Raw genomic sequence first — 8522 nt, 5'->3', positions numbered from 1 at the left:
CTGCATGACCAGCTGTAACCTCACCTACTGTATCCTCACTCATCCCTTGGAGATTGTTTGTGTGCCCTCATGGGCAGGGTCCTCTCTTCTCTTGTACCAGTTGGTGACCCCTTTTCACATGTAAAGCGCCACGGAATAAATGTTGCTCTATTAATAATAATTATAGTACTTGTACTCTGGGTCAATAGATGGCACTTTCCTTGTGTCTGCCCCTAATTTGTGTTTTGTCAGCTTTTGGGCCCGTTTGAAGGTGTTGTGTATGCATTTGTTTTTGCCCCCCATTGAATCCAATGGCATTTGGTAATGTTCAGCAAATATTCAACTAATAAATCGGTGCATATTGCAATTTTGACAATTGGAATCCAAACCGAACATTGAAACATTCGCTCATCTCTACTTGTAACGCAGAAGGTAACGGGCCTTAACAGGACTGAGAGACTGAGACTAGTGAAGAGTCCCGAGGGAGAGATCCAGGGTGTCAGCAGTGGAAGAAATAGTACGCGTAACCACTGAGCAAGTAAAGGAGACATGTTAATCAGGACTGTAGCGTTAAAGTTGGGTTGTGATAAAGTAGGGAGAAACAGTGTGCTTAGAAAGTCCTGGAGTATACTACAGAGCAAGGACACTGTGTGGAAAATGCTTCATCCTGTAAAGGATATGTTCAGAAAACTTTATACCTTCTATCCCTTGTACTATACCCTTACCAAGTTATCATTCAATAAACTGTTTATTTTGGAATGGTGGTCTCCCTCATTGAACTGTGAAACATCTATTTCTGGAAAACCCACACTATCAGTTACATGCGGCCTTGAAGGGGCGTAAGGCCCTCACAGCACAAGTCCACACACCAAGCCAGGATCTCCACTTTCATGTAATGTGCCAGGACGCTGAAGACGAGTCCCTCGCCCATGGCTACTGCCCTGCACCACATTACACTTCTGTATTCTTTTATTCGTATCTATCTGTCCATCATATTATACTGTATATATCCATATCTGAAATTGTATTTAATCTAAATGTATTCCTACTCATGACCTCACAAAATTGGCAGTCATGTGTAGAGCAAATCTAATATAGAGGAGTCCTGACTGAGCGCTGATAGTACTGTATTGTAATAATCCATTGTGAAACCTGGACTGCTTACGTGGCTATTTGCATATCTTTGTTGCCAATACAGTAACTATAGTATCTCCAATGTACCTTCCCTTTATAATGCTGCCTCTCCTGTAAGCTCAGAAAGAATGATTTATTGATCTGACTGTTATCAACTCTGTCAGTAAGCAATTAAGTGAGGAATGCTTAGCATCTTGAGAGGCAGTTACCAGTCTCCATCTCTATGTAGTTTTACAGCACTTGTCCCTATCATTAGGACAGTGAACATTTATTACCAGCCTCATCAAGCAAGAAGAATGGTGATTATTTCGAAGTAAAATCTGTGTCTTTGCTGTATTTCATAAAAGAAAAACTGTATTTCAGTCGCACAGGAAGAAGACCACTTTGAGGGCTTGAAATTCAGTCTTGTGGTAAGAGCTAGTTTGTATGCTTTTTATAGGTTTTCTTGTATTAGTGGAGTATAGTGATCACCACTACTATATTTTCTTGGTAGTTGGTGCACATAATAAACTACATATTGTGTACTCCTATGCCATCAGAAAATTATATAGAATAACAGCAAATGTGTGTTCAGTGTGCTAGGTGAATTTGAGAACCCCCATTGAAGTCTATGTAGATCGCTACACATACATGGCCACTTCTACTCATAGCGGCTATTAGCACCAGGTAGGTCTGGGGTTCAGGATACAAAAATAGTGTGGATCCAGTGCTGCAAGTATTGTCAGCTCATCATTTTTGATGATAGAGTCCCTCCCTTGCATGGAAGCCCTTAGACAGGGCAACAGTGGTGGGTTCCATAAATGTCTATGATGACAATGTAACAGTTAAACTTACCTATTAGGTATCTTTCAATTGCTTTAGTATTAATTAGCAAAAAAAATGTATTCATAACTCCATTCGTATGTAATCTGGTTAGACTAATAGCTAATGTATGACACTGAGGAAGTATCTTATTTATTCCTGAGCATTTGCAATAACTTAGGGTAGACAAATAAAGTATTCCAAGTATAACTCTCTTTGCTAGAATGCAACTTCAGAAAATAGAAGCCTGTCCTGTATATGTTCACTTCAGTGTGCTGCAATGCCAAGTGTAACATCTGGGTGGAAAATCAATAGTCTGTCCAGCACTCAATCTACAGCTAAAAATAGTGAAAATTGTATTAATACATTAAAAAATATGTATAAACACACACACAAGTTTAAAAACAGGACATCCTAAAAAACCTACGCATTTCAAACCTAGATATATGAATGGTTCTTAATCATGGCATAAAGGTGAGTTGATTTTCTGCTCTACATATGTGCCTGAATTCAATAAACTGATAGAAAGTCCAGCCCAGATCAGGCATATGCATGTTCAATTAATAAGCTGGTAATAAACAAATCCACCCCAAAAAAGCGCAGCTACAGTTTGCAATCTAGAGCAATGTAAACAGCAAAGTGGAAGCAGGAATTGCAGGTGCTCCACCCCTTATACCCCTTAATGACCACCAATCCCACTTAAAACTGACCTGCGATATAAGAGACTAGCATCCTCTGACAGGTGACAATCTAGCATCTATCAGCTATACAATATAGCTGACAACTTGCTGCATTAGCCACGGTTAGAGTTAGCACCTACCATAGTTGTTTAACCCCTTAAATACTGCTATCAATAATGACTACAATATCTATATGGTTAACAGAGTGTGGGGGCTCCTTCTTTAACCCCACTGACACCTTGAGATCTCGAGTGTGTGGTCCTGAAGTTTGCCATGGCAATTCATGGCCAAATAACAGCCTTAATAGTGGCTTTTTCAGAAGTTAGAAACATTTATGTGGTAAAAATATTTTTTTTCATGCCTGTCATGTCACTTTTCATGAATTTCTGAAAGCACCTGAAGGGTTAATAAACTACTTGAAAGCAATTTGAATTTTGAGGGGTTTGTTTTTTACAAAAGCATCACTTTTGTGGATTTCCAATATATAGGACCCCCAAAGTCATTTCAAAACTGAATAGGTCCCTAAAAAAATACTTTTTTGTAAATTTCCTTTAAGAAAAATGAAAAATTGTTGCTACATTGTTAAACCTTCTAAAATGTTAACAAAATAAAACACCATTTTGCAAATGGTGCTAATGTATAGCAGATATGATGTAAATGTTACATATTAATGTTTTTGTGTGATGTGACTATCTGGATTGAAGGCATAATACTTCAAAGCTTGAAAATTGCTATTTTTTTTTATTTTTTTGTCACATTTCAGATATTTTTATAAATAAACACAAAAAACATATCAGCCTAAATTTACCATTATCATAAAGTATAATTTGGCACGAAAAAACTGTCTCAAAATCAATGGGATATGTTGGTGGATTTCAGAGTTATTACTACATAAAGTGACATATGTCAGATTTCAAAAACTTGGCCCTGTTATTAAGGGGTTAAACAGCTGCGCCTGGAAACTCCTGAACTAGGACCACCATAAATCTAATGTTAATAGTTTATGATAAAGATAGGACCTCAGTTTTATATCACTGGATAACCCATTGAGATATTAAAAACATGGCCTGGTGGATTTTTATTTTCACATGAATTTGAAAACAAAATGTTGAAGCTTGTTTTTGCAAATGTCTAACAGTCAGCATAAATAAAATATAAAAATATTAGTCATTAAATACTTACAAACATATTTTTGTTTTTGAATATGGTTGTATATACCTATAAAATATATGACTGACATGAACATGCTACTATATAGCACCATTTAAAATATTGAACAGTAAGGGTGCATTTACACTGGTCAATAATTGGGAAGGTTTTACCCTAGAAACGCTCATTTCCCAGTGTAAAAATGCTGCCGATCCCCAAATGAAAGAGAAAAATACTCGTTCATCTGTTGAAATTACTTTTAAGGTTACTTGAAAATCATTGTTCTCGACAGCACATGTCCTGTTTAAACCAAAATGTGCTGCTGAGAACAATCACAGTCTATGAGCACAGAAGGATTATATTACCAATCACACATGGTAGTGTCTAAACAGGCTATTAATCAATGGGTATTTGATTGCTCTGTAGCAAATCAGTGGTCTTTTATCAGCTACCATTGACTATGTCAAAGCACCCTTATGGATGATTCAGTTTTCACATGCTAATATTGACTGTGAAGAATATTCAAGATAATCCCATGTCAGTCATTGTGCCCTGTATGGCGGAGATTATAGAGATCTTCAATGTACAGTGTAATTCGACACTCCTGCAAGGGAGGGGGCCGAGAGGCAGGGAGTGACAAACCTCACAGCAGCTGTGAGCTGCACAGGATGACCCCCTGTGGACCCAGCCATTTGGCTTCCTTTGTGTCAGATGTTCTAATTCAACACCGAGTTATGGGAATATGATACATCCCAATGGTACACCAAGTAGATTTTTGGAAAACCAAGAGAATGGGGAATGTCACCCTGGCTTTCTGCACAGTCCAGCGTGTAGGGAAAGGGAGATACATGGCACAGCCTTGAGAGAGCTCCTAGGGCCCCTGTGCTTGGTATCCACCCAAAGCAGGGGCCCGAATTGATCCGCTGACACCAGAACTGGCTCCCTAAGACTGTCCAATAAGGACATATAGCCCATTTTAGTTTTTGGAGTTTTTAGCTGAGAGAGACCAGGAGTGGAGACTTAGGCTCAACCAGGAGGCAGTAGGGGTGTGACCCAGAGAGGTTAAGAGCCCCTGCAGCTTGAGCCCAGTGTCTTTGTCCCTGGGAGGCCGTGAGGATACATTGTGTGGGCGAAGTCCTGCAACAAAGAGAGAGGGCCCCACAAGCCTCCCACATAGCAGCCCTTCTGCCGAAAGCCAGGTCGTCCATCTGACTAGTAACTGACTCTTAATAACTGCTTTATATCTTTTGTATCCCTACTATTGTGTTTACAATTCTGACCATTGTGTATGTATAACCCTTATGTATATAGTATATTATCTAGTCTGCGCCTAAGGCGATTAAATATATAATTTTGTAACATTCCTGGCAGCGTGCTTGCATGGTGCACCACCTCCCACAATGTAAGACCGCAATCTTAGCTGTCAGTCCATGCTGCACTCTTTGTTTCAGTTCCTGCTGTGTCCATGTCTCTTGTCTGATTGCTTAGGACGTCGGCGCGGCTTTCTGCTTGTTTCTTATAGCTACCGTGTGCACAGTCCTAATGCGTCCCCAGCCTATTGCTGTGAGTCACTGGATACTTAAACCCCCTCCACCCAGTAGGAGGTGCCTGAGCAACACCTTCACTCAGTTTGTTTTTGCAACTGGGTTGCCAGGACCTATCCTGTATCTAGTCTGTTTCTGCCACCCTAGGGGCTGTATATCCAGGCCTGTTACCTGTACTTGTGACTTTAGTCAGTTTCCGCCACCCTGGGAGCTGAGTTCCCAGGCTCGTTCCTGTATCTTCTTCCTGATTCAGATCCTGTCTGAAGAGTGTCCTAGTCCGTTACATGTTTGTCTCTATGTCTGTACCTTTCCCTTTTCCTGCAGTATCTGAACCTGCACCTAACTCCAACTCGTTGTCTCTGTACTTCTGTTTGTGAGTTTTGTGTCCACTCGCTACTTCATTGCAAGTACTTTGTGTGTATCTGGTTCTGCTGGTTCTGTTTCCCTGCCTCTGTATCTAACTCCTGTGTTCCAGCTATCTTCTTGTGTTCTCCAGTCTGTTTCATGTGAACAGAGCTCTATCCTGTCTACCGCATCTGCGGGTTTTGCTTTGCTCTGCTTGCTCAACGCACCTGCGGTTTTGCTGTGCTTTGCTTGTTCACCGCATCTGCGGGTTTTGCTCTGCTTTGCTTGTCTACCGCATCTGCGGGTTTTGCTCTGCTTTGCTTGTTCACTGCATCTGCGGGTTTTGCTCTGCTTTGCTTGTTCACCGCATCTGCGGTTTTGTTCTGCTTTGCTTGTTCACCGCATCTGGGGGTTTTGCTCTGCTTTGCTTGTCTACCGCATCTGCGGGTTTTTCTCTGCTTTGCTTGTTCACCGCATCTGCGAGTTTTGCTCTGCTTTGCTTGTTCACTGCATCTGCGGTTTTGCTCTGCTTTGCTTGTTCACCGCATCTGCGGGATTTGCTCTGCTTTGCTTGTTCACCGCATCTGCGGTTTTGCTCTGCTTTGCTTGTTCACTGCATCTGCGGGTTTTGCTCTGCTTTGCTTGTCTACTGCACATGTGGTTTTGCTCTGCTTTGCTTGTTCACCGCATCTGCGGGTTTTGCTCTGCTTTGCTTGTCTACCGCATCTGCGGGTTTTGCTCTGCTTTGCTTGTTCACCGCACCTGCGGCTTTTGCTCTGATTTGCTTGTTCACTGCATCTGCGGTTTTGCTCTGCTTTGCTTGTTCACCGCATCTGCGGGTTTTCCTCTGCTTTGCTTTTTTACCGCATCTGCAGGTTTTGCTCTGCTTTGCTTGTTCACCGCATCTGCGGTTTTGCTCTGCTTTGCTTGTTCACCGCATCTGCGGGTTTTGCTTTGCTCTGCTTGTCTACCGCACCTGCGGCTCCGTTTCTGTATCCCAGTCTGTACTGGTCCCTGTCCTGCTTGCGTTTCTACCTGCCAGTACCCGCCTCTCTGCATGTCAGCCGTGCCTGCCTGTGTCCACCTGTCTGCATGCCAGCCGTGCCTGCCAGTGCCCACCTGTCTGCATACCAGCTGTGCCTGTCAATATCCACCTGTCTGCATACCAGCCGTGTTTGCCAGTAACTGTACCAATCTGACCTTACTCCTCCTTAAGGGGATGTGGAACGTCACGTTGGTGCAAAGGGCAGATCCATTTTACATGATCCGTCTGACGTAATAGTGATGTCAGGCGGGTGGCGAGGTGTGGATTCATCACAAGTGGTGGCAGCAGTGGGATTCTGCGGGGTCTCTCTGCTGCCCTTTCTTCACATTGGTGGCAGCAGTGGGATTCTGTGTGGTCTGTCTGCTGCCATTTCTTCACATTGGTGGCAGCGGTGGGATTCTGTGGGCTTTCTGCTGCCATTCATCACACTGACTTTAATGAATGTCATTCTGTCTATACTAAGATGTTGTACTGCAGTTCTGATCTTGTTAAAGACTGAAACCTTACCTGATTGTGTAAATAAAGTGGTGTGCTTCCCTAACAGCAGAAGGTATTGTTTTGGTTGTCACGCTAATGTTGCAATACTACATAGTTAAATACACTGCACGTTCAGTGTTCTCACATTTCAGGTTTCTTCACTATTAGGAAAGCCTCTAATTATAGAAATAATTACTCTTGGGCAAAAGTGTCTAAACTTGTCTGTGAAATAAACAATATATTGCAGGGTTCCCCAACTCTAGTCCTCAAGGCCCACCAACAGGCCATGTTTTCAGGATTTCCTTAGTATTGCACAGGCAATAATTCCATCACCTGCACAGGCAATAATTCCATCACCTGGGCAATACTAAGGAAATCCTGAAAACATGATCTGTTGGTGGGGCTTGAGGACTGGAGTTGGAGAACCTTGATAAATTGGATAAAAGTTTATGACTAATTTGCTTTAACATATGAGACATAGTTATTTTTAAACATTAAAAAAGATCATTAATGAAATGAACATGATTATTTAGGTAGAGAACAATGGCCACTACTGTGTTACACCCATTTGGTACAGTCTTAAATTTTTCCATATTAAAGTAATTGGAGTGGCTTAAAAAATCCCTCCCATGAACTTTTTTATCACTAAATCTGGATATGTGTATGTAGTGTAGTATGTACAGTGGGTACGGAAAGTATTCAAACCCCTTTAAATTTTTAACTCTTTGTTTAATCAAAAAGTCCATTTTTTTTTCTCTTACACTCTGCATCCCATCTTGACTGAAAAAAATAGAAATGTAGAAATTTTTGCAAATTTATTTAAAAAGAAAAACTGAAATATCACATGGTCATAAGTATTCAGACCCTTTGCTCAGACACTCATATTTAAGTCTCATGCTGTCCTTTCCTTGTGATCCTTCTTGAGATGGTTCTACTCCTTCATTGGAGTCCATCTGTGTTTAATTAAACTGATAGGACTTGATTTGGAAAGGCACACAACTGTCTATATAAAGCCCCCGTCTCACATAGCGAGATCGCTAGCGAGATCGCTGCTGTGTCACGGTTTTGGTGACGCAACAGCGACCTCACCAGCGATGTCGCTATGTGTGACACTTTGCAACGATCAGGCCCCTGCTGTGAGGTCGCTGATCGCTGCAAAGTGTCCTGGACCATTTTTTGGTCGTTGCTCTCCCGCTGGTCAGCACACAGCGATCAGGCTGGTAACTATGGTAAACATCGGGTTACTAGGGGCACACGCGCACCTAGTAACCCGCTGTTTATCATGGTTACGAGCCTGCTAAAGTGAGCGGTAACCTCCCGCTCACTGTAGCAGAGTGGTAACCATGATAAACAACGGGTTACTAGGAG

At 41.9% G+C, this 8522-nt stretch overlaps 1 protein-coding gene across 3 annotated transcripts in view; it reads left to right on the top strand.

Annotated features, from left to right (window-relative positions):
• The first annotated feature begins 1215 nt into the window (after nucleotides 1–1215).
• Nucleotides 1216–8522, top strand: part of CCDC190 (coiled-coil domain containing 190) — a 57802-nt gene continuing 50495 nt past the window's right edge. For 2 of the 3 annotated variants that reach the window (XM_073642569.1, XM_073642567.1), the window contains exon 1: nucleotides 1216–1523. The gene's annotated coding sequence lies outside the window, so the exon portion shown is untranslated. Of the gene's footprint in view, nucleotides 1524–4836; nucleotides 4943–8522 lie in introns of those variants that run through there. The other variant, XM_073642568.1, reaches the window with a different exon arrangement.

Source organism: Phyllobates terribilis, unplaced genomic scaffold, assembly GCF_046119375.1.
Source record: "Phyllobates terribilis strain yellow unplaced genomic scaffold, ASM4611937v1 Scaffold_8__6_contigs__length_399053987, whole genome shotgun sequence".
Classification (NCBI taxonomy): domain Eukaryota; kingdom Metazoa; phylum Chordata; class Amphibia; order Anura; family Dendrobatidae; genus Phyllobates; species Phyllobates terribilis.
This window is presented reverse-complemented; position numbering and strand designations above follow the sequence as displayed.